The sequence below is a fragment of the Pelodiscus sinensis genome, chromosome 6 (genome assembly GCF_049634645.1).
Source record: "Pelodiscus sinensis isolate JC-2024 chromosome 6, ASM4963464v1, whole genome shotgun sequence".
Lineage (NCBI taxonomy): Eukaryota > Metazoa > Chordata > Testudines > Trionychidae > Pelodiscus > Pelodiscus sinensis.
In genome coordinates, this window is record NC_134716.1 from 64,587,357 (window position 1) to 64,613,092 (window position 25,736).

General features: G+C 39.3%; 1 protein-coding gene across 2 annotated transcripts in view; it reads left to right on the forward strand.

Moving 5' to 3' along the window:
• The window catches only part of EFNA5 (ephrin A5), a 295,583-nt gene that overhangs the window by 256,893 nt on the left and 12,954 nt on the right, over positions 1-25,736 (forward strand). The gene's annotated exons all lie outside the window — the stretch shown is intronic.

Consider the following 25,736-nt stretch of genomic DNA (forward strand, 5'->3'; position numbering starts at 1 on the left):
CAAAGCAGAGTGAAGATGTGGTTTTAAAGTGTTGCCATTGATAGGATTCCTCACACCTGTGTGAGTTTTCCTGAGAAATATGCAGTGATGTGATAGCACATTGTGCACAGTCCCACTTGAAATACTCAGTGGTAGCTCAAGCAAAACTATATAAATTAGTCTCTGTCACATTTAGGCATTAAAAGTGGAATTAGTAATTTGTATTAATCACAAATGTTTCTCTGAGTTTTATTAACAAGCAGATTGGCTGCCAAAGTGCTTTCTGGAAGACATTTTTTCTCCCAACTGCCACTGAGAACAAACCAGTTATTATGGTCTCCTAGATAAAGATTAACAGTTTCAGCAATTCATCTGAGGAAAATTATGCTTTACTATACATTCCACTTCAGTGCGGGGCATCACTGCTGGCATTATTTGACAGCTCTTTGATAAAATTATGCAGTGGTTACATAAGATGGTGTAATTCATTTTAAGAACAGAAATAGGTTCATCAGTAAAATCAAACTAGACCCACGTTTCTTAATTTGTGTTAAGTCCAGCATTTAGATAAGAGAAGAGGGATGTCTATTTAAGTGCTCTTTTAGCTATTGCTGGATCATTTTCTCTCCATGCTTATGCATTTTCTTCTCTCCTCCTCTCCTGCCTCCTCCATGGCTTCTTTTGTCAAGAATACTTCATATTTCAACTTTATGGCTCCAGGAAAAACATCTAAGGCTATTATTCTGTAATATTCTGTAAATTTGCAAATAGTTCCAACGGTATTCTACAGAATTATCTATGAATATATGGAACTGACCAGAATAATAAGGAAGAAGATAGAACGAATCATGCAGGTCTAAGAACAGTGCGGGGCAGACTGTCAATATGACCTTCACACTGTATGTATCTTGTACAGGCAAAATCAATTTCCTAGCATACTTCTTTTTGAGGCTTATCATGTTCCAACAAATTAAAGAACAGACATACAGTATCTTATTCTGTTAGGGTTAACTCCTCCTTTCCCCATGCTCTTGTATTTTAAGGCAGTAGAAAAGGAAGGAAATCAAAACAAACACACAAAATCAACTGCTGGCTATAAAAGAGACAAACAAGGAGGGGGGAAGAAGCTCATTATAAAGAGATTAGAAAATTAATTGATTGGTGGCTCTGACAGTTCCCATCGGACATCTAAGGACCCTGCGAAATGAAAGTCTAGTCTCAAACATAACATTCCTTCCTATTATTTCTTTTTCTCAGGCAGGAGCTCCTCTGAAGCATCATTAAGTTCCAATTATTTTCAGTGAAATATTTCCCAAGAAAAGGGCATGATAAAATCAGCAATGGTGGTGTTATTCCTTAGAGACACCTACTATGTCTGATATTAGAACTGTAAAAGAGGAGACTTCTATTCAGCACGAAATTTAGATCCTGGGTAGAAAGGCTTCTGTTTCACAGAGAATTGAAACTCTACTGGCAAGAGGTTTAACAACTTCTCTTGACTGGTATTGGACAGTTGATGAATTTAGCTGTGGCGAGGTGTGACAGTTTGAAGAGATCTACTAGACTCACTATCATAAATATAAGTGAAATCTCCATTGAGGAATTTATTTGGAAACATTACTTTAGGAGGTTAGAGTTAAAGATTTTAATTTAAAGGCCATCGTGTCATGTTTAGAAATGACAAAATAGTTGTAAACTTTAATCGCTAATTATTTTAACTGTACCTATCATTCTATCAATGTGTCTATAAATGTGTGTAATGGTTTTCAGGCAACATTGTGCTTGAGGTAAAATTAGTTTTTTATTTAAAAAAATGTGTGAAAAGTTTCTTGTTTCTGTGAAATTTTATTTAGTTACTGAAAAAGTGAAAACTCAACCTTTCTCCACCCCAGTTTTCTTGGTTGTTCAGCAGAAAACTGAATTACTTTAATACTGAAATGCCACTGTGGTGCCTTACAGGACATGTAGTTCAAGTGTCTCTTTTCCTCTTTGGGTAGTACTGGGCTGCCCAGTTGGGCGGCTTCTCCCTGGGCCATGATGTATCCCAACCATGGAACTTCCATCATGTGTTACCTCCCCACCCTGAGGTGGGAAACCATGGGATGTGGTCGGAGATGTATTCCTACCAGGAATACAGATGTCCTCTCCAGGTGGGAGCCCTATCCAGTAGGCCACGCAGGATAGTGGAATGTGCCCGGCAACTGAGCTTTAACCTTCTTCTAGGTACCATGGTGGCATTTCAGAATTGAAATATTTTAGAGTGTCTACCAAAGTTATCTAGGTTTTAATTTTTCTCTAAAAAGCAATTGTTTAGGTTTTTTTAATCATTTGTGGGAGATAAAAACATTTTTCCAACCATTTCTAATATGTAATATATTAAATTGCCTTTTTAAATGAAATAAAATCCCTCTTACAGCAGCCTTTCAGTTGCTTTGGAACCCAATCCTATGAGGTGTTGAGCACTTCCTGTAAAATGGGAGTTAAGGGTGGGGGGGGCAGACTTGGTTATGTTGGTGTAAATTCAGAGTAACTGCACTGACATCAGTGAAGTCCTCATAAACTGATGACTGGTGGGAAACTTTCCAAACACCCTAGCCTGCCCCAAAAAGATATGATGCTGGCCAAGATTTTTCATTTTCATAATATTATCTTGAGTCAAAAATAGTGCAAGCCAAAAAATTTTTCACTAGAACTTTACTTAAGAAATCAGGAGAAAAAGAAGACAAAGCGTTCTGAACTATACGGACTATAAAGAACAGGATGGTTATACTTTAAAAAGTTGGAGTTGCATTTTAATATGGGGGCATAGATTTTCACAAGGTTGTGTGTCATTCCCAAATAGATTTTGTCCAAATGTAGGATATATTTCCAAACCAGATGTAACTATACATAGGCAAACTTGCACAACTTCTGAAGCTGCTTCCTCTAAAGAATTAAGCAGCAAATATTTCCACATACGTTCAAATGTAAAACTCAGTAACAAAAGCTTTTATAAAAATGAATAAATTACAACTGAAATCTTTTAAACTAGTTTTACCTCATAAAGTGACTCCAGTAGTGTGAAGTAGAAGGTGGACTTTTAAAAGGAACAAAAAACAATATCCTGTGAGAGCAAACATAATTAGAAATAAGTAATTATTTTCCATTCTTCAGAGGGGAACAAGGTGTTTTATGTAACTGTAAAATAAAGTACAGTTTGTGCTTCTGTTTGAAGATTTGGAAAGATGAATGATTGGAGCCTTGTATGTGTATGCAATTATGAACCCAATGTGATTCAAAACTTTTTCTTAATCACTGGCTTATGAAAACTAGTATTAACCAATCTCTGGGGTAAAAAGTTGCAACTCACATTGTCTTCAGTGAGCACTGGATCAAGACTATAACATATGTAATTTCTTTTCTTACACTGGAAAACAAAATAGACTAAAACAGCAACAACAAAAAAGACTTTCCTTCAATTAATCTATCCACCTATCAAGGTAATCTCATGTTAGACCCACATGCTCCTTCAAACTACTTCTTTACTTCCCCATCTCAAAAACCTTGTAAAGTAGATGGGTCTTTCACTATGTGCAGACTTTCAAAAGTACCCACAATTAGAGCCCAATTTTCAAAAGTATACAGCTCTAATTTAGGCATCCAAAGAACTGCAGATGTCCAACAGTCACACAGAGTATGGATATTTTCTGAAAATTTGGCCCTAAGTTGTGGATGCTAAAAACTTTTTGTCTAGGAGTTCTTTTGAAAACGTGGCTCTGTCTGACAGATATTATAGATTAGTTACTGTTGAATATTCTTGTAAAATGCAGAGCAAATAAAATAGTAAATTGTCCTTAGCTTAGCATTTCTAGACCAAACCCTGCTCCAGTGTAAAGAAGGGCCAAGTTTAGCTCAGAGATGTTCATGAGGTTAGCATTGCTATATTTGCTTTCTCATAGACTCATAGACTTTAAGGTCAGAAGGGACCATTATGATCATCTAGTCTGACCCCCTGCACAGTGCAGGTCACAGAATTCAAGTTAGGAATAAGAGATCCTCTGGAAAAGAGCTTATTTTCCGGAGGATTGCGTCCAGACTGGCGCTTTTCTCTGGCTTATCTACAAGCCGGAAAAAAGCGGCAGCCATGTTAATGCAAATGCCGCGGGGGATATTTAAATCCCCCGCAGATTTGCCTATTCCAAAGTGCTACATTTGCATCCCTATTACAGAATAGGGGCCAATGTAGACACAGCCATCTAGTTTAATCTTGAAACCAGATAGATCTTTTGCCCCCACTACTTCCCTTGGAAGGCCGTTCCAGAACCTCACTCCTCTAATGGTTAGAAACCTTCGTCTAATCTCAGGTCTAAACTTCCTACTAGCCATCTTATATCCATTTGTTCTTGTGTCCACATTGGAATTAAGCTTAAATAATTCCTCTCCCTCCCTGGTATTTATCCCTCTAATATATTTAAAAAGTGCAATCATGTCCCCCTCTCACCCTTCTTTTGGTTAAGGTAAACAAGCCAAGCTCCTTGAGTCTCCCTTCATAAGACAGGTTTTCCATTCCTCGGATCATCCTAGTGGCCCTTCTTTGTACCTGTTCCAGTTTGAATTCATCCTTCTTAAACATGGGAGACCAGAACTGCACACAGTATTCCAAATGGGGTCTCACCAATGCCTCGTATAATGGCACTAACACCTCCTTATCCCTACTGGAAATACCTCGCCTAATACATCCCAAGATCGTATTAGCCTTTTTCACGGCCATGTCACAATGGAGGCTCATAGTCATTCTATAATCAACCAGGACTCCGAGGTCCTTCTCCTCCTCCGTTACTTCAAACTGATGTGTCCCCAGCTTATAACTAAAATTCTTGTTATTAATCTCTAAATGCATAACCTTACACTTCTCACTATTAAATTTCATCCTATTGCTATCACTCCAATTTACAAGATCATCCAGATCTTCCTGTATGATATCCCGATCCTTTTCTGAATTGGCAATAGCTCCCAACTTTGTGTCATCCACAAATTTTATTAGGACACTTCCACTTTTGGTGCCAAGATCAGCAATAAAAAGATTAAATAAAATTGGCCCCAAAACTGATCCCTGAGGAACTCCGCTAGTAACCTTCCTCCAACCCGACAGTTCACCTTTCAATATGACCCACTGTAGTCTCCCCTTTAACCAGTTGCTTATCCACCTCTCAACTTTCTTATTAATCCCTATCTTTTCCAATTTAACCAATAATTCCCCATGTGGTACTGTATCAAATGCCTTACTAAAGTCGAGGTAGATTAGATCCACTGCATTTCCTTTATCTAAAAAATCTGTTACTTTCTCAAAAAAGGAGATCAGGTTGGTTTGGCATGATCTACCTTTTGTAAAACCATGTTGTAATTTGTCCCAATTGCCATTAGCCTCAATCTCTCTAACTACTTTCTCCTTCAAAATTTTTTCCAGGATTTTACATACTACAGATGTCAAACTAACAGGCCTATAGTTACCCAGGTCGCTTTTTTTCCCTATCTTAAAAATCGGAACTATATTAGCAATTTTCCAGTCAAATGGTACAACCCCTGAGTTTAGATATTTATTAAACATTTTTGTTAATGGACTTGCAAGTTCATGTGCCAGTTCCTTCAGTATTCTTGGATGAAGATTATCTGGGCCCCCCGATTTACTCCCATTAAGCTGTTCAAGTTTGGCTTTTACCTCGGATATGGTAATATCTACCTCCATATCTTTAGTCCCATTTGTTAAGTTACCATTATCCCTAAGCTCTTCATTAGCCTCATTAAAGACTGAAGCAAAGTATTTGTTCAAATATTGGGCCATTCCTAGATTATCCTTAACCTCCATTCCATCCTTAGTAATTAGTGGTCCTTCTTCTTTTTTTGTTTTTTCCTTTTTATATGGCTATAAAACCTTTTACTATTGGTTTTAATTCCCTTTGCAAGGTCCAACTCTACCTGACTTTTAGCCTTTCTCACTTTGTCCCTACATGCTCTAACCTCAATAAGGTAGCTTTCTTTACTGATCCCTCCCATTTTCCACTCCTTATATGCTTTCTGCTTTTTCTTAATCACCTCTCTGAGATGCTTGCTCATCCAACTTGGTCTAATACACCTGCCTATAATTTTTTCCCCTTTTCTAGGGATACAGGCTTCTGACAGCTTCTGCAACTTTAACTTAAAATAATTCCAGGCCTCCTCCACTTTAAGATCCATAATTTCTTTAGTCCAATCTACTTCCCTAACTAATTTTCTTAATTTACTAAAGTTAGCCCTTTTGAAATCAAAAACCCTAGTCTCAGATTTATTTTTGTTTATTCCATTTAATTTGAACTGAATTAGCTCGAGCCAAGGTTGTCTCCTACAACCATTTCATCTATGAGATCCTTGCTACTCACCAAAACCAAATCTAAAATAGCATCCCCCCCTTGTTGGTTCAGCAACTACTTGATGAAGGAATTCATCAGCTAACACATCTAGGAAAATCTGAGCCCTATTATTATTACTAGCACTTGTTCTCCAGTCTATATCTGGAAAGTTGAAATCTCCCATGATTACGCAGTTTCCATGAGTATTTACTTCATTAAAAACATTAAAGAGGTCTCTATCCATATCCAAATTGGATCCTGGTGGTCTATAACACACCCCAAGCACTATCTCAGGGGAGGATCTGATAGTTTTCTTCCCCAATGTGATTTTTGCCCAAACGGACTCTGTCTTCTCCATTTCATCACTTATTTCTTTACAGTCTACCTCATCTTTGATATACAATGCGACTCCACCACCTTTACCCTTATTTCTGTCTTTCCTAAACAGCAAATAGCCTTCAATACCTGTACTCCAGTCATGCCTAGTATTCCACTATGTTTCTGTTATTCCTATAATATCTGGTTTCACTTTCTGGACCAATAGCTCTAGTTCCTCCTTTTTGTTACCTAGACTCCTCGCATTGGTGTACAAACATCTTAATTTTTGCTGTTTGGCCTCATTCACATTCTTTACCCAATTTGGCACGGACGTTATACCTCCAATATGACCTATTAGACTAGTATCCACCCCACCCTTCCTCATGTTCATTCTCCTACCCCCAGCTATATCCTTTCTTACTTCGTTTTCCTCCCTCTCAGTGTTAAAATCTGGCGTAGAGATTACCTGGGCATCTCCCAACCGTCTTCCCCAAATTCCTAGTTTAAAGCTCTCTTAATCAGTTGAGCCAGCCTCCATCCTAGAAGTCTATTTCCCTCCCTACTTAGGTGAAGTCCATCCCTAGAGAACAGTCCTCTGTCCATAAATGCCTCCCAGTGACCATACATCCCAAAGTCCTCCTTATAGCACCACTGCCTAAGCCATCTATTGATCATCATAATCCTGTCAATCTTAGTTGCCCTTCTCTAGGAACAGGCAGAATCCCACTAAAGATCACCTGAGCCTCAATTTCCTTGAGCGTCCTCCCCAGCCTAGCATAGTCTCCCTTAATTCGTTCCAGCGAAAATCTAGCCGTATCATTTGTTCCTACATGAAAGATGATCAATGGATTCCTTCCTGCTCCCTTAATAATCCTCTTCAACCTCAGTTCCACATCTCGTATCTTAGCACCTGACAGACAGCACACCCTTTTATCCTCTGGATCAGCTCTGGTAACAGGCCTATCTATTCTTCTCAATAAGGAGTCCCCAATCACATAGACCTGTATTTTCCTAGGGACAGTGAAATTCTCTGGTCTATCTCTAGCTTCCTCTGGCTGCAAGTCCTTGCCATTCCTATTTTCCCTTGTAATCCTCTTTAACCCATCCTGTATCCTCCTAATGCTCATTATTGGTGTTGTCTCCATTAAGTCTTCCCCTTTATCTATGGGACTAGCCACTCTTCTCTTCTTCCTCACCCTTCCATCTTCATTATCTACCTGCTGTACCCCTTCTTCATTCTCCAGCTCCACATACCTGTTCTTGAGCTCGATTTTTCCTTCACTGACCCATCTTTTCCTCTGCCTGGTTCTCTGAGTCACATGCTTCCACTGTCCATTTTCTTCGCCCAGCAGTCCCCCCTCTGAGGCCCTTGATCCTGCTTCCATCTGCATATCTAAACTTTCCCCTTCAGCCACGTCATGCCTTTGCTCCATCATCTGCTCAAACCCCCTTCTAAACTCAACCAGAGTTTCCACCTACATCTCCAGTCCTCAGATCTTTTCTTCCATCAGCTCGATCAGGCGGCACTTCATGCAAACAAAACTCCTTTCAGGTACCCCCTCCAGAATCATGTACATACCGCAGCTACCACATCCAATCATCCTCCTTGTATCTAGGTCCAACAGTAAGTTTAGAAATATATAAAAGGGCTAGTAAATAGGGTTGATGTGAATAGTAATTCCATGAATGTACATGTGTCATGTAGATTTGCTAAAATGACATGCCCATGTTTTTTAATCTAGCCTAGTCTGCCATTTGAGTTTATTGATAGGGTTGCCAGGTGTCCGGTTTTGAACCCGACAGTCCAGTATTTGAGCTTTCTGATCAGGAAACAAATTGAGAAAATATAAATGTCCAGTATTTTCTAAATAAGATGTAATGTAGATTGTGATGTAATGTCAAGTGTGTCCGGTATTTGTGTTGAAACTATCTGGCAACCCTATTTATTGAACCAAAATTGACTTGAAAACAGGGCAGTGACAGACTTCCCTGAGCGGTAGGAAAGGTGGAAGGAAGGTTGCTCCAGAGCCATCAGAAGGGGCGTGGTCTCAGGCAGAAGGAGCAGGCACTGGGGCAAGCCTACTCCAGCCAGCCATTCAGGACCACCAGGTGTACACCGGGGTTGAAGCTGGAGTTGGATTAACGCTTTTGGCAGCCCCAGGCTAGTATATTTTGTGGAGCCCCCTAGACTCCGAGGTGAGGCCAAAAATGAAGGGTTCAGTGTGTGGGAGGGGCTACCAGGGAATGAGGTGGAGGTATGGTGTCTGGATAGGTGGTAGGATGCAAGAGCGGAGTGGGAGTGTAGGGTCTGAGTGCAGGAGAGGCTGGGGTATCTGCGGGATGTGGGAGCTGGAGGAAGGGTGCGGGGTGGAGGTGGGGGTGCAGAGTCTGGGTGGTGAAGGTGCTGGAGGGGGCAGGATATTGGAGTGTTTACCTGGCAGAGCTCCCAGGGGAGAAACAGATGGCTCCATGCAGCCCTGCAGTTGCAGGCACGGGCCCCCTGTTGCTCCAATTGGTTGTGATTCTCGACCAACGAGAGTGGCAGGGGTGAAGCCTTCAGGCAAGCGCCGTGAGAGGTGACACACGGCTCCAGCTGGAGTGGGGGGTGTCAGCCGACGGTCAGGGCTCCCTATATCTGTCCCTTAAGACCGGCTCAAGTTATTTTAAATTGTGCTTGGTTCTATTACAGCAACTGAAGGAGTCAGATTAAAACTTAAACAGTTACAGGTTTATTAAAGAAGCTTATAAATCATATGGTTACAATGGCTATTGCTCTATTTCTTAACTACTAGCAAAATATAGATCTTAAAAATGGTTACAAAGAAGATAAAGATAGAAAAATAGAAATAATGGTACCAAGTAACAGCTTACTCTTTCTATGTGTACACTTAAGACAGAGGACCACATCCAGGTACAATTTTTACCCCCTTCTGTGCCTCTCGACTCCAGCATGTCAGGCCAGGGCCGGTCCTTCAATTCCTAGGAAAGACGAAAATATGAGGTGGGCGTCCCTATAGAACCTCGGGAGGTCAAACACCTAACCCAACCAGCAGGTAGAGGGTAGAATGACACTCAAAGTGAGTGTGTTGCTGGACCTATTTTTATACTCATGGGGTCACGTATTTCTCTTTCTTATCTGTCATGCCAAATGGGGCTGGTCTGTCTTTTGTGAGACCAGTTCTTACAAGGGAGTTGTGAACTTAATTTACACTTGTAAGAGAGATAACTAAATTGGAATTACTGGGGATTCTTTTCTCGGTGGGGGATTCCTCTCCCAGGGACTGTGTGTTCGTATCAACATGGGTGCCAGCCGGGGCAGTTCTCGCAGCCTCGAGGCCAGCTTATTGACTTAATCGCTGTCTCTCCACATATCTGTTTTTTTTTTCAGCTTCTCAGGATCAGATGAGCCAGCATAGACTATGCTGATTTTACTGCTCCTTCTCTGCCCTGTATGCTTCAGAGAGGCAAATAAGATGGATGAGATGGGGGCGGGCTGTCTGGCTACAGGGGGAAGAAAGAGAACAGTAATGTGCAGAGCCTCTTCCCCCTCCCACCGCCCTGCAGAGCTGCAGCAAACAGGGCCTTTAGGGGTTGGATCCCAGAGCCCCGGCCCTGGGTGCAGCCCCAGGTGGTACACACTGGAGCCCTGGGATGCAGTCCCTAAAGCCCCTATCATAATCCAGCCCTGGCTGCAGCAGAGATTGAAAGGGCCCAAGGCTCCAGCTACTGCACTGTTGCTGTAGCAGTGGTGGCAGCTGGGATACAAGGGCACTTTTCAATGACTGGGCCCCAGGGCAGCTGCCTCCTTTCCATTTCTCCCCTGTCAGCAGGGCTGCTTCCTGCTTCAAAATATAAGTTTTACCTACATTTAAGTAGTGTTTTGAATAGTTCACTTAAAAAGCAGGCTTGTGGCTCCAGTTAGGTAATGCTTCAATGAAATTTTAAAAAACCCTAGTTGACAGTTAAAAGAAACAGAGGAAAGAGAGGGAGCGTCAGAGTGTCCTGCCTCCTACTCTATCACTGCAAGTATTATTCTGTGTCTGGGACACAATGCCTGCTTTCATCACTTGACCAGAAACATGGAATAATACTTGCAGTATAGAACTTGGTGCAGTATAGTCTGAAACCCCACACTAGACCCCTAGTTTCACTGTGCTATTAAGATGACCCTAGCTGTACTGCACTACTAATATGTACTCTTTCTTTATTTTAAGTGTGGTGTTTTTATGTCTACAAAACTCAGCTGGTATGGTTCTTTGCAATTCAGTAGGTGGGTATGTTATTTTCAGTCTCGTTAGGGGCTGGCCAAAGTTAATTTTTTAGCTTTGTGGTAGCAATACCCATCATGGCCTACTAATGAATGTAATTGTAGAGTAGATGGATCCAAGTCAATATATTTTTCTAAATGCTTCCTAGCACTCATCAGGTGAATGAAGTTTGCCTTTTCAAACCCCAGCACTGTCCTTAGAGATGGCTACTGCAGTGTGTCATTGCTTGAGTCCAGACTGTAAGAAGACCTAATGAAAATGTCTGATGTTTTCTGGTCCTTGGCACAGCTGTGGCACTCACTCTCCCTGCTGTGCTGCATAGCACACTGGCCATTTGTTGGTGAGTTCATATTTCACACTGCAGGGAATTGAAATGATTGAACAGATAGGACGGGAGTTTTATTTGCGGATGGTAGCCTGTGTATCCCTAGACTCTGCTTTGGCATAAAACATCTGCTTCCTGATCTGTTTCAAGGCCAGTTCCCTTCCGCCAGCAAAGGTTATGACTTCAGGCAAGCTGTGACTTCGCTGGCAGGGGGAAATTTGCCCGAAGACTTGATTTAGTCAGAATCAAAGCATCCTGTCACAGAAATCCTTTTTCAATTACCTCTAAAAAGGCTGCCAGACAGTAAATGTACCAACATAATAAATGCAGTGAGGAAAGGAGCTACTGGTTTTTGTAGTTTGTGCATTTCTTTGAAAGACATGTGCATTGTGTGTCTGTGTAGCTGTGTACATGTACATATAGAAACATACATTTAAAAATATTCTGTATGTACTCCACTGCAAATGAGCATACTAGATGAACAGTCAGTCAGAACATCTCTTGGTTTCAGCTACTGTATATTCATATTTTTAATTTGTAGCATTAATTGGTACAATATTGAGTGTAATTTCTCCAGATAGGCACTGCAAGTTGCCGTACTTGGAAATTAATCAATACATTAGGTCTTTGTATTAAAGATAGATTCCCAATTACATTTTCTTCTTCTATATTTTTTCTTTGAGTCTGATATAGATTTCTGTATAGGACTGTCATCTTGTTACATACAGACATGGACACAAATGAAATGCCTATTCCTTCTTGCAACTGCATAGTCAGATTCAACTTTTATTAATATGAGTAGTGTATTATCACCCACATGCTTTCCTAGTGGTGGTACAAAGTCTATACAATATATGGATATTTTTCCTCCTAAAAAATTCCTCTTTCTGCCTTTGAAAAAATAGTAATTGAATATTTGCATATCTCTAAGGAGCCATGCACATTGAACTCTTCATTCATCCTCTGCAGTTCTTAGGCCACTTTGGTTTAAGAGTAAGAACTGTTGCTTTTATGAAGTGCCTTTATAGAAAAAGTCAAAACCTCCCAGCAGTGCACAGAAAGCCAGTGGTATAAAGGAGTTAAGTAGAGTCTTTAATAGAGAGAACTAGGTTGTAAGTGTTTTTGTTCCTTCAGAGCAGATAGATTTGGCTCCATCTGTTCCATATTCATAACAAAGGAGCTCACTTACAGGAGGGCTGACTTCCCTGGAATAGCATGGTAATGATCTTTTCACCACAGAATGAAAGGATCTGAACATGGTCACTTCAACCCTGCAGAAAGCAGTGTGCTCTAATAGCACTTCAGACCTGCTATTTTTCCTACAGCTCAGTTTTAGCACAGATCCTTTTCTGACCTTTTTAGAATACCTGCCTCCTACCCCCACCCCTCCACCGCGTATTCTTCCTGTAGTAAGTTTAGGACTTCATTATTTCCTAAACAAGAGTGGGAGCCATGGTTTATAGACATGAGCACTGATTCCCTTGTCATATGATCTTAGTGCTAAAGACAAATGAAAACTGGTATACTCCCACTTCAGAGCTTTTTTAAACAAAACTTTTTAAAGATGTTAAATATCCTGACTTTGTGAACTTCAAATGTGAAGTACACAAAATGTGTTCATAAATTCCTTGCTGGGTCTTAGAATTAGGATGATCCAAAGACAACACACTTTATGGGCGTACAGAAAAAAATATTCAGCTTGGACTAAGACATAATATTTTTGCCTAAAACACAATATTTTTAGCTCCATGGGACATTTCACAAAGGGAAAAAATTTCCAAAAATTTGGGTGTGTGCAGCAAATGCTCCTTGACTAGAGCACAAATTAAACAGTAATGCTTTGAAGGTGACTGTTAAGTGTGCAAAGCTTTAAAAAGAAACACGTTTAAAAACCCAAGTCATAGTATTTTAAAATTACACATCAGTTGATTTTGAAATCCTTTGGCCAGCTCCAGAATTTGGAGTTCTGTGTATGTGCTTCAACAGCTGATAAAAGCACAACCATCTCATGCAACTCTCCCTGCATAATTAAAATAGTTGGAGGTTGAGCCATTCACTTATATGGGAAGCACTTCCTCTTTAGGGAAGAACCCTAAATCTGTTTGGAATTTTCCTGGGAAATAAAGGGAAAACATTGATACTTATCCACTATGTAGCACCTTGAAGTGAACAGAACTATATTATTGAGTATATTACTTATATCTGTCAGCTTCTATAACTTGCCAGAGATTCAAACAGGTCCCTTGAGAGGATTTTTACTCCCATGGAATATGAGGCAGGGATTCTGAATCTGAATGAATCGCTGAATAGGTTTGGAACCTCCTGCTTAAAAAGATCACACGTTAAGTCAGAAGCTCTTGGACATAACAATGATGGGTTCTGTATAATATACATAGGTAAAGATTAATTCCATGGACAAATAACGATCAGTTCACAAAGATTTTTGTGCTCTCCTTTGTAAATGAAAATTGCATCAAATTTTAAAGAATCATTAATAAAGGGTTATGAAGGCTAAGTGATTTTTATAGTCTTCTGTCTAGCTAGCATAGCAGTCATCAACCAGACATAGGAGGGCCCCATGGGTGGTATACAAGCCCTAATGAAAAGATTATCACAAACTTAACAGGTGGGACCAAACAGTACTACGTAGGCATGGTGGGATTCCTTACTGATTTTGGAGTTTGGGGAGTGGGATAATAGAATCGGAATCTGCTGAAAGAGGAGAAGGTATTTGAATTTGGCCCAATTCCACAACAAAGTGTCAAAGAAAAGCTGTTCTGGGGAGATAATGAAGAAGTAGTCCTTTTTTCTGAGTCATTATGGTAGCAGTCCTTATCTTGGATCTGATAAAAAGACAAATGCCAGAGTTACTTGTGTGTCTCAATAGTGCAATTGGAGTTTTCCATTGCCTTTAAGAAATGATTGGCAAGTCACCCATGCTTTTGAGTGGGGAGTGCACACAAATACATCTAACTTTGAGCTAGGCTAAGGTCAATCATTCTGAAGACAGATGAGTATGTGTATGCTACTAAAAAGTTAGTACTGAGGGAAATTATTTGAGTCACATGAAAAAGCCTTTGTAGTGCAAGTGTTCCAAACTCTCCCACAGTTACAGTTGTAACAATACACAGTCCCTTTTTGGGGGGCGGGGGGGCGAGGGGTTAAATGAACGTATGAATGAGACTATTTTTGAAGATACTGCAGTAGTACAATTAACACTCATGGAGATTGCTTTTTTTTTTTTTTTTTTTTAATATTCAGCATGACCTGTAGATAACCAGAAACAGTGCCAGAAAGAAGGTACCAAAGAATTTTATACTTGCTGAATTTCACAGGAATTAGTTAGGAGTTAAATGCGTATTTAGCTTAGTTTTCATGGAAGGGAAGACAAGTTGGCTTAAGATGTTGCAAGTGGGGGTAAATCCTTAACGTAGAGTTGAAGCAAAGTCCCTGGCTCATCTGGCAAATAGAAAGAAGGGCCCTTCAAGGTGCTGTATTTATCATTTCAGTACTGGTAACGCTAGACAGGGACAACTGGTGTCTGTAGGAGGAGGTGCAGGGACGGACAACCAAAGGAGCAGGGGGGATGGGTGCCCCCTTAGCTGTTAACATTTTGGCAAGGGGAATAGAGAGGCAGTGGACCTCCTGGATGTATCATGAGTCATCTATGATGCCAGACGCAGGAAATGTGAAGTCCATTAATATATATGAGATACAAGAATATGATACAGTACACCACACATTCCCTGCTGGTGAAAATACATCTGCAAAGATCAAAAAAGAGATGGTATTTCTAACAAGACTATAACAACTTTTCAAGGGATGTACTTATGCCTAGTTCTTAGAGATGGAAATTAGCCAAATGGATAGCCTACTTGGAGAAAAACAAGTTATTGCTAGTGATACCAAGGGAAAAACAAATATGAAAGTGGTTATGAAAAGGAGAAGGGAGATATATTTTCTCTAAGTGCTGTTTGATAGCATTAACTTGTTTTATTAGCAATTTACTGTAATACAGGCTAAATGTTGTACAATAACTTTGTTTCTGTTAATACTGTCAGGAACAGCAATGAGATTTGTGGCTTTCATTTCATTCTAGTTAACAGTAATGCTGGTATCATGCAATAAAAAAGAGTGCCAGTGTCGAAATACTGGTTCTCGTTTTTGTGACGCATGAAGTAGCTTGTGTCTGTTTTTGAAGAGGGAACCCAATGTTAGTGTGAATTGCCTGTATATATTTCTCATAGAAACATCCGCATCACCCCTTCCTCTTCTGTACCAGGCCTTGGTATCTTTTACACAAGCTTATATACAGCTCTAAGCCTATCCAGAATGGGGTATATCTAAATTCTAACTAGGTTTTGAGTTTGACGGGAAGCCCGGTCCAGACAGGGTAGATTCACTGGTAAGGTCAGGTCGGCATGTTCTGCCAAAAATAAAGCCGTGGATCAAGGACTTATATCCAAGGAATTACCACAGCCTGCAAACAGACAAGAGAGATTTTACTTTTGTGCAGAAGGCTTTGCAAAGCACAGCTGAACTGGGTTTCCGTCGCCAAGGTTGGGTCTGGGAGAACAGCTCAGATAGGGTTATTTTCATAGATTATATGTGTTTGCGTTTATTGTTCTCTTGAAGAAGGTCGGAAGTCAACAAACTGCAGTGATTTGGAATAATTTTATGTCTTTCCTGCTCAAGTGAACTCTTTATCTTGGAGTGGGAAGTGGAGAGATAGCAGTATAATCTGATTCTGCATGGTGCTGAGTGCCTTCTGAGAGCTCTCAGCTCCAACTGACATCAGGAAGTTCACAACAACCTGAAGGATTGGGCTTTTTGATAACTTTAAATTGTCCTGCAATTAAATTAAATTAAATTAAACAAACAAAAAGCCAGCTCTGACCATGTTCTGGCAGGGCAGTTACCTAACAAGAAAGAAGCCATGTGTGGGGGTGAGTCCTTGCATGCTGTCCCTGGGCCAACAGTAGTGCAGGCCTGATTAAATAACTTCTTGAAAATATTTTGTGGGCTGGATTGGGGAAGTGCTTGGGCCCGCAGTTGGCCCCTGGTTTGGGAGTTTGAGACCCCAATCTAGAATAAATATGATGCCTTCTGGAGTGAAATCTATGGCTAGACCACACTAACTCCCTAATAGAGAAAATATTGACAAATGGACTATTACCTTAGAAAGTCACAGTTTACATCTCCTCATATAGATTGACTTGGACTTTTTATAGGAAACCTGATTCAATCTATGCAGTTTTCAACCAGATCTGTAGGCTGTAGTGGATTAGAACCTGCCAGATAAATCATATTCTTGCTGGCCAAGCAGTGTAAAATAAGATAGTTGGTTCACTGTTACGTGCTAATGCACAAACAATAAATGCCTATTTCTTCCAAGAATTCTCTCTAAAATAGAATTCATTCTTGCATACCTCTGGCAAGCCATTTCCATTTAGGAGACTCTTTTTAGTACATATGGGGGAAATAGCCATTTACAATGTACAGACTGATAATTCCATTTGTTACACTGGTGTAAAAGAGTGCAAACTGGGTATAAAAATCCAGATAGCAGCATTTTACATCCACTGCGCTATTTTGCACATCTATTTTAATGAGCAGGTCTCTTCATTGTTTTGTATTGCATGTAAACACTTATATTTGAAAAGTGAGTGCAAATTGCTACCATCCATGTGAGTTAAGAATTATGCTTTATTTGCATTTTGCATGTTGCACAGGTAATAAATAGCTGCCTACGGGTGTAAAGTAATGGAAAATCTGATCCACTGTTTAGATTTGATGCCCTCTGATATTTTGGGTTAAAAGGACCCCTCTCCCCACTGAAAAAAATAGTACCCACAGTTCCTTCTCCCATACCAATCTGTAAGCTTTATTAGAAGTTATCTTTTCCCCTCTTCTCATTGGTCTTTCTTGGCACAAAGGCATCACAACGTGGTTTTTTAGGTCCCCCAGCAATATAAAAGCAAATGGAATCCTCCTGTCTGATGCTTTGAGACATCAAAGCCCTCAACTTGTGCTACACTTTTTCTGTGTGACCTGATCCTACTGCTGATCAATGTGGAGAACAGAGATACTGTAGGCTTGGTGAGAACAAATGTGCTAGTAAGTTTAATCACCACATATGGCTATGAAGCAAAAGAATTAATTCAGGATGCGTGCTTGATAAATCAGGTACCAAGAATGAGCAAGTCATGAATTGACAAAATTTTGTTTCCATGAGCAGAGCAATCAGAACTTAGCATTTCACATTTTCAGTGAAAATAGAGTCAAAGGACAGACCTGCATAAATATTTTTTAAAGAATCAACTCTGATTGGTAGAGGCTGAAATTTCCCTAAGAAGAGAACATAGTTATTTTTTCTTGTAGATTTCAACACTTATTCTGAAAAAAAAATCTGTAAATTATTTTAAATAGTCTTTAATTTAATTAATCGATTTATAAAAACCCTTACTTTTTGCAGCATAGCCCCCACTCTACATGCACACATATGCAAAGTGGACTTTTATTGATTCATTAAATTCTAGCAGACTTTTTCAGTAGTACCACTTATGTCAATTTGAAACTTTTTTCAGTGTGCATTGTGAGAGGAATATTAATGTCTAATTCTGCATTTACCTGGCTAATTTACATATGTTTGTGTGCTACAGTAAATCACATGAAAACCTACAGGGGAAAGGCTCAGCGCTGCTGACAACTAATAGGCTATCTTTTCTTTAGACTAGCACAAATTGAGAAATATTGCCTGTGGCAAACATAATGGAAAACTGCATTTTTAATGCTCCCACACATACTCTTTTCTTTACAAAGAAGAAAGCAGATGACTTTTCTTAAAAAATAAAACTTGCCAGAGCTCTTGGAGTGGAACAGGGTATTGGAAACTAAATGCTTCTAGCTGTGGGAATTAAGATTTGAGGGTTATATAGGGTTATGTGGATATTGGTTTTGACTAATGGGAGGGGCAGTGTGCCTGAAAGGGCTAAAGGAAAATCATAGCTTTACGTACTTTTTCCCCAAAGAGATTATCTGTAAATTATATTATAGCACTAAGAGAGCAGAAAGATTGCCTAACCTTGAGTTTCATATTTACCATGTTCTGCATAATTGCTGCATGTTCTCCTGTCTTTAAAGTAGTTACAAAAGATACTGGTAACAAGCCTTAGGACTGGGCTTAGTGAGGTCTAGATGGCTACATCTTCCTGGTAGACAACTTTTCCATTCAGAATTGCAAGATGTTTCAAGGTTTAGATTTTACTCTCATCAAGGAGAGACCTCTTGGTTGATCTAATGTTTCTGTTAGGTATCCATAGGCCAGAAGCAGAGTTCAGTCTCTGTGGTTTACTTAACGTATATGCAGTTATTCTTGTGATGCCCATAATGAATTGGGCTGTGGAATTTAAAATTAAACTATATTGAAGTTTGCATTTTTGACAGCCCAGGTAGGCTACATTAGCAAAGCATAAAACGGGGAAATAGACGAAATAATTTTTTTTTAATTCAGTGAGAAGAAATGTCTCTGGTGGCAGTGTTTCATAAACCGTAGTTTATAATTACCTTCCTTCAAGGAATATTTTAAGTAGATTTGTAATAGAAGCTTACAAAGTAGTAAGAGATCTTATTGTTCCTGGTACCTCATCAACATGGCATAGTGGGATTGTGAAGACTTATGGAAGGTGTGTCATTCTATTTAAGTAAATCATATTTCAGCGTCCCTACCTTCCTGTTCTGAAAAGGTGACTAAAATATGAGATTCTGTGTACTGATTAGTTTCAGTATTGTTTTGCATTGCCTGGTTAGTAGGACCCACAGTAGATTGTGCATTGAATATTAAATATATTTGTAATTAAAAATGCAGATTTAAATTGCTGTCTCACATTCTTTTTTACATCAGAGTGTTCCCTGACTTGCATTTTTCTAAAAGTTGCAGTGTTATAATTAGATAGAGGGGGAAGGCAGGGAAGAAGTATACATTGTTGATAATACTGTAGATACTTTTGCATGGTAGAGCTACAGAGAAATTAAATGGTCATAAATAGTGTACAATTCAGTTAAGAGCAGAAATTCAAATAGGTAGTAGCTAAAGTGCCATTATTTATCTAAAGAAAGAAGTTAGCTTAGCCACAGCTCTTGCTATATATTTAGCTTATGGCAGTAACTGCGAGTTATTTTTAAAGTTTCTAAGGCCTGTTTTCTTAAAGCTTTCCCCATTGCTTTTAATTAAGACCATTCTCTGACTTGCTGCAACTCACATACGGGATTTGGGGAGCTTAATGCACTGATTCAACCACAAATCTATTAGAAGAAATGTTTTGGTGCCTGTTCCTATTTATTGTCGTTCTGTGACTTTACTGCAGGTCTAAAGTAACTCTGATAAGATTACCTTGGCCAACGAGGATTTAAGCTGTCGTATTATATCTGTTACATGATTGTATCCAGCAAATTGTATCCATTGTGTAATATGATCTGATTGAATTTCTCAGATGGGGAATGAAAGTTGTTGGTTTTTCTATTTTAGGCAGTATGAACAGAAATGGGTAGGGGTGTATATATATTTATGCATGTATATACCCACACACATGCGTAGTATTAATAGCATTCAGAGACAATGTTTTTAGTCATTGTCAACAGAACTAACAGACTAACATTTTACTGTTTTGTGTGTGTGTGTGTGTGTGTGTAAATAAAAGGAGATCTAGCTCTCAAACAGGAAATATTTGCAGTATATTGTGGTTTGATTATAGGTTCTGAGAGTGTGGTATTGTTTCTCATTTTCTTAATTTTTACCTATAAAGCCTAAAATATGGCAGCCAAAATTATATACATGAGAGATTTTCCCACCCATTCTGTCATTCTAGGCTGTAATTTCATATCCCATGTGGATCTTGTGCCATGAATATTTTTGTCTAGAGTAGCTGAAAGAAGGTGAAGTTAGTATTGCCAACCTCAAGCATTTGGAGTAAAAAATGAGACCCCCTTCAAAGTCATGAGATTATTTTAGAAACCTAGAAATTAACAAATAAACCTGGCTTTAGGGCCCTTAATATCTACTTGGTTCACATTTTCAAGCTTTTTGCTATGACTGTGGGAGATGAAATCTTCAGTGGGATAGCCAAGTTAGTCTGTAAGGGTATGTCTACACAGCAAAGTTATTTCAAAATAACTTTACTAGCATCTACACAAGCCAACCGCTATTTTGAAATTAATTCAAAATAGCAGATGGCTTGTTTCAAAATTGGTAAACCTCATTCCATGAGGAATAACTCCAATTTCAAAATTGACACTTATTTCGAAATAGGGGGCCTACAGCCCTTCCCAGAGAGCCCTGCTGGCCACCATGGCCAAAAGGTAACTTCTGACATGATGCCCTGCCAGTTCTGGCTGGTCTTAAATGCAGTTCAGCATCCAGTCAGTGTGGACGCGCTATTTCAAAATAGCAAAAAGCTATTTCAAAATGGATTTTGTGTGTAGACACGATATTCAAAATAACTATTTTGAAATTAGATATTTCAAAATAGCGCAGTAGTGTAAACATACCCTAACAGGAAAAACTTAAAAAACAACAAATCTAAGTCTAGTAGCAAAGCAAAGACTAGCAAAACATGTAGATGGTATCATGAGCTTTTGTGTGTGTCACCCACTTCTTCAGATGACTGGATAAAATGTTCATGCAGCTACTAGAGAGAACAACACCAAATTTTGTGAGAATTGCACAAGAGCTGGTAACACTACAAAGTCCCTCCTTTTTTTAAAATCAGAACTCTTCTTGCTAACATTTACTGATGTTTGACCAAACTCTCACCATTTTCTCATCCAACATGAAAAGAGAAGATATAACTTCTTCTGCTCTTTGCCTGGGATTCTTTTCCTTGTGCAGTAAGTTTTTCTTCACTTTGTGCAACCCCATCCCCAGGAAATTTCCCATGTGAAATGGAGTGCATTTATTGAGGATAGATTTCATTTTTGTCCGAGGTTTATTGCTCTTGGGACAGGCCTCTATTTGTACGTATCTGATGCTACGATTAGGAAAGACCTAAAGAAAGATCTGAGGGATGAACTCTGTAGGTCCTCTGTAGTCAAGGAGAATGGTATTTGCCCAAGTACTGTCCAGACAAGAGACGTTTTGTAGCAGCGTGTCTAATTTCAATAGATTCTAGCAACGGTCAAATGGAATCTTATCCTGATGGTATGCTACAGATACCAACTGAATAGTTTTCTCCTTCCAGGGGGCTAATTCACACTCTCCTTCTATAGAGTTAATAGATTTTTCTTGTCTCACAGTCATTCACAAGTAAATACAAGTCTCCTTGAAGTTTTCCAAAGTCTGCCTTCAGTTTTTCCACCCTCCCCAGGAATGGAAAAATGGATAGGAAAATATACAAAGACCAGGCAGTGTCATGCCACTAGCACGTTGATGACCATGGTGGTCCTATTCTTCTCTGGAAATCAATAAATAGATCCTTCCAACCACAGTAATCCTGGTGCCATGAGATTCTTTGATTAAGCCTGATCACCCGTGCCCAGAGCTTCCCACTGGAAGTTTCAGGGATTGTTAACTTTTTGGGTGTATTGAGGCACTCTGGGATTTTAATTTTATTGGGGTCCTAGTTGAAATTACTATTCCTCCTCCCTAAGCCATGAAAGTTATCCTAAAATCTGAATAGCAGTTTTCTTCATAAGGTTTTACACAGAGCATATTTAGATTTTGATCTCAGAAGCACGTGTTGTACATCTTCTCTTCCTCTGCTGTAGTCTTTGGTCATATTGCAGTGTTTCTTTGTAGCTGAGATTCGCAGTACTTACTTCCAAGTCACCCTGAGTTAGGTGAGGCTTAAAACTCTCAAGAAAACTACTTTTAAATAGGGATGTAAATTCCTGGTTAAAAAGTTAACTGGTTAAATTCTATGTTAAATTAGCTAAACATGGGTGGAGGCTGCTCTGGCCAGGCCAAGCCATCAGTTAACAGGTTACTGGGTAAGCGTGCTGGTACGGCTGATACTTACCAAATAACCGGTTAACCCTTTACATCCCTACATTTAAACAGCAGGATGGGGGCTTATGCTACTATTTGACACGCTAAATTGATCTTCAGGGTGGTACTATGCATTTGCACTGGGAAGCAGGTTAAGTGTGGGTCAACTAGAAAGTGTTTACTAAACTCAGACTGAAATAAACATTCTGACAGTGTTTCTTGGTCAAGACAAAGTTTGTGACATGCCTACTATTTAGCATTCAGAAAGAGAGAATCCAAAGGCAGCCAATCAAGAAAATAACATTCCCCAAAGGGCAGCTCTCATTGTGTGTAACCATCTGGCCCAGACTCTTTCTCCTGATGAAATGATTTTAAAAAATCCCCAAAATATTTAGTAACTGGTTTTATGGAATGAGTGGGCAAACTATTTCAGAGTAAAAAGAAGGGAAAAGGTCTTGGAAGACAGATGCGATCACAGTGTGTGTCTAGAAATTGCAAATGAAGCCAGGATTTGAATTTCCTGTGCTTCATTTGCATAATCATGTAATGGTGTTCTTTCGAAAAGTGCTATTTCGAAATTAAAACAGCGGTCTAGACGTGGTTCTTTCGAAAACATCTAAAATGAGTTTACAGGATCTTTCAAAAAAGCCTTCCGTTTTCGAAAGAATCGCGTCTAGACTGCGGTTTTAATTTCAAAATAGCACTTTTTTCAAAAGAGCGCCATTACGTGATTATGCAAAAGAAGCATGGAAAAATTCAAATCCCGGTTTCATTTGCAATTTCAAAGTGCCTAATTTACATCCCTCTGTCAAAAGAGAGATGTAGCCTAGACATAGAGATACTGTCAGTAGGTGCAGTACGTGTAAACTGAACAGGTGATAGAGTCCCTTAAAATCCATCCTGTGAATAATACATATGAATCTAAAGTGTACACTAATTGGTCACTCGAAGGAAGGGATTTTGGGACGGGGGTTGGTTTGTGTATGCGTGTGTGTGTGTGTGTGTGTGTGTGCGCGCGCGTGCATGCTAGTTAGTTTTACTAGATTACTAGAAATTTACTAATTTTGAACTAGAACAAAATGATTGCAGTAGCCCAGTTTGGCAGGCAATTCTTAATTTCTCAGGAAGTGCAGAGAGATTACAATGTGTCCCTTAATCACCTTGGTAGTTCAGGCAGAAGTGAGAACTGAACAATAATTCACTTGAATTTTTTTCCTCCTAACTTAATAAACATGGGGAATGAGGAGAGTTTTGCATTTTTTTTCTGTCAGCATGCAAAATAAATGACCTCCTTTGGGGGTGGAGGCGGAGCTTTTACCTCATGTCTGTCATCAAAGAGTGCATCTGTTCCTAGGAGGGAGAATTTAATGTAACTATTATATTGTAGTCATTGTATTTTTATCATGGAAATATCAGTCAGCTGTTGGCTTAGGAAATTTTTTACCACCGCCGTGTTACCATTTGTGAGCTTTTTGTGAGGATGGAGGGCTAGATAGGATACTTCTTTTTAAAAAATGTTCTTCAAAGGAAGGCCGACCATCAAATATTAATTCTGTAGCTTTTGCTTCTAGTTGTGGCAGGACAGGATATAGTCAATACTGGAAGTGTGTGTTCTCAGAGCATCGCTTTTCTATTTTCCCAGATAAAATATTAATCCTATTTATCACAGGACTACTTTCATCACAGTTAGCAAACTGCTCTAATAACAATAAGCCTATACAATCTGATCTATGAAACTGAGTTAGAGTTTCCGGACATAAAATGTAAGAGTTATATTCTGCCCTTCAATAAGTGCATGTACCTTGATGGATCACTTTTAAAGTCATTCTTGCACAAGATAGAAATGTAAGTAGTGAATGTGTTAGGTTCTGCTTATGCAAGCAAAGGAAATGGTGTTGATGTAGACTAGTGCTACCACTTCAGCATTAGTAATGCAGGAATAGTTATAAAGTTTTTTTCTATAATCCAAGTTTATGTATGTTGTCTAAGCAAAGTATTCAGTAGTTGCATGCATACAATCAAGGGGCCACAGGAAGGACATAATTTCCTGGTTGTAACCACAGAGTGCAAATATTGTGCCCTAAATAACACACCAGTTACTGTAAATGTCAGCAGAGGGAGTTTTTCTGAGTTTGATTTAGTGAGTGCCTACAGCTAAGCCAGCTGTTAGCATTACTTAACGGCTTGTCATTGTGCACAAGAGGGGGAAAGTGTCATTTTTCTCTATTTTTCTTGTCCTGTGATTAAAACAGGGAGACAGTCTCTCATGAACTTGCCATTGGTATGGAATCAAGGCACCAGTTCTATTTAATTTCTTTCTTTGGATTGCCTGGTAAATTTGCTGGCATTGATGCCTCTCCAAGAAGCAAGAATTCTGGGGAGTGAGGAGAGGAAGTTTTAAGTTCAGAGTGCTTCATGTACAGTGGTCCCTCACAGAGAGCATGTGAGTTCATGTTTGTGTGGGTAAATCATTTTAGTTATCTGTCTCACCGAAGAAGATGCAGTTAATAAAAACAGGCAAGACGTGTGAGGGAGAACAAAATCACTTTCTCCCCTCTCAACATTATGTGAGACAAGACAGCTCCCAACAGGTTGTCATTTTCTGAAACACAAAACCACTTGCTGTCAGCTAGTACATAGTTCTTTAAATTCCTGTGTATTCTGTGTATTGAAATAAAAAATCTTTGGAACACAACAGGCTACACTTTCTGCAACAACCTCTGATTTTTGTGGCTGTAAAAAATTGCCCAAAAGTGTTTACACATGAGGGATGTCCTCTGTGAGTGTAGATTTGCATGCTGAATGCATGTGACTTGATTCTCAGTTTATACGTACAGGTAAAGATGTGCTTACATTTTTGTAGCTGCAAGCATTTATGCAGGTTCCAAAGATGTCTTGAAACCAGGAGATAATTTACCTTAAGAGATCTATGCTTTCCTTATGTGGATGTGTAATTTTCAGTAGTCACCATGCACTTTTAAAGACAGACTAGCCCCTTAAATGACAGAAACGTGTAGCTGCATTTGTCATGCGTAAACAAGTAGACACTATCTGTTGTCTTCCCCAAATTATCTTTTGCACAGTATGAAACATAGTTTTATGGCCCGATTACTAATTTCATACTTTTCCTCTTTGGATATTGCCTGTATAATGACAATCTGAATGGCAAGTAAGAGGTGGCTAGTTTAGTTGTAGAGGACAAGGGTTCATGTTTTGTCTAGAACCTTTGTATCTCTTGCAGACAAGTTTTAGGAGTATAAGAAGCACTGTTATCTTAGTAAAGGCAGATTATGTTCATTTTCTTCTGATGACTTTTTTTAAGTCAATCCTTACCATTTCATTTTACGCTTTTCTAGTTCCCTAACACTGACCAGTATCAAGACTGGCTTTTCCTTTGGTAACTCAAGAGGATCCATTTAATTGTGAATTTTGCGGGAAATAATGTAGAGTTTTTCAACTTAAGCATGTGGAGTACAAATTAGTCTTAAATAGGCTGTTGA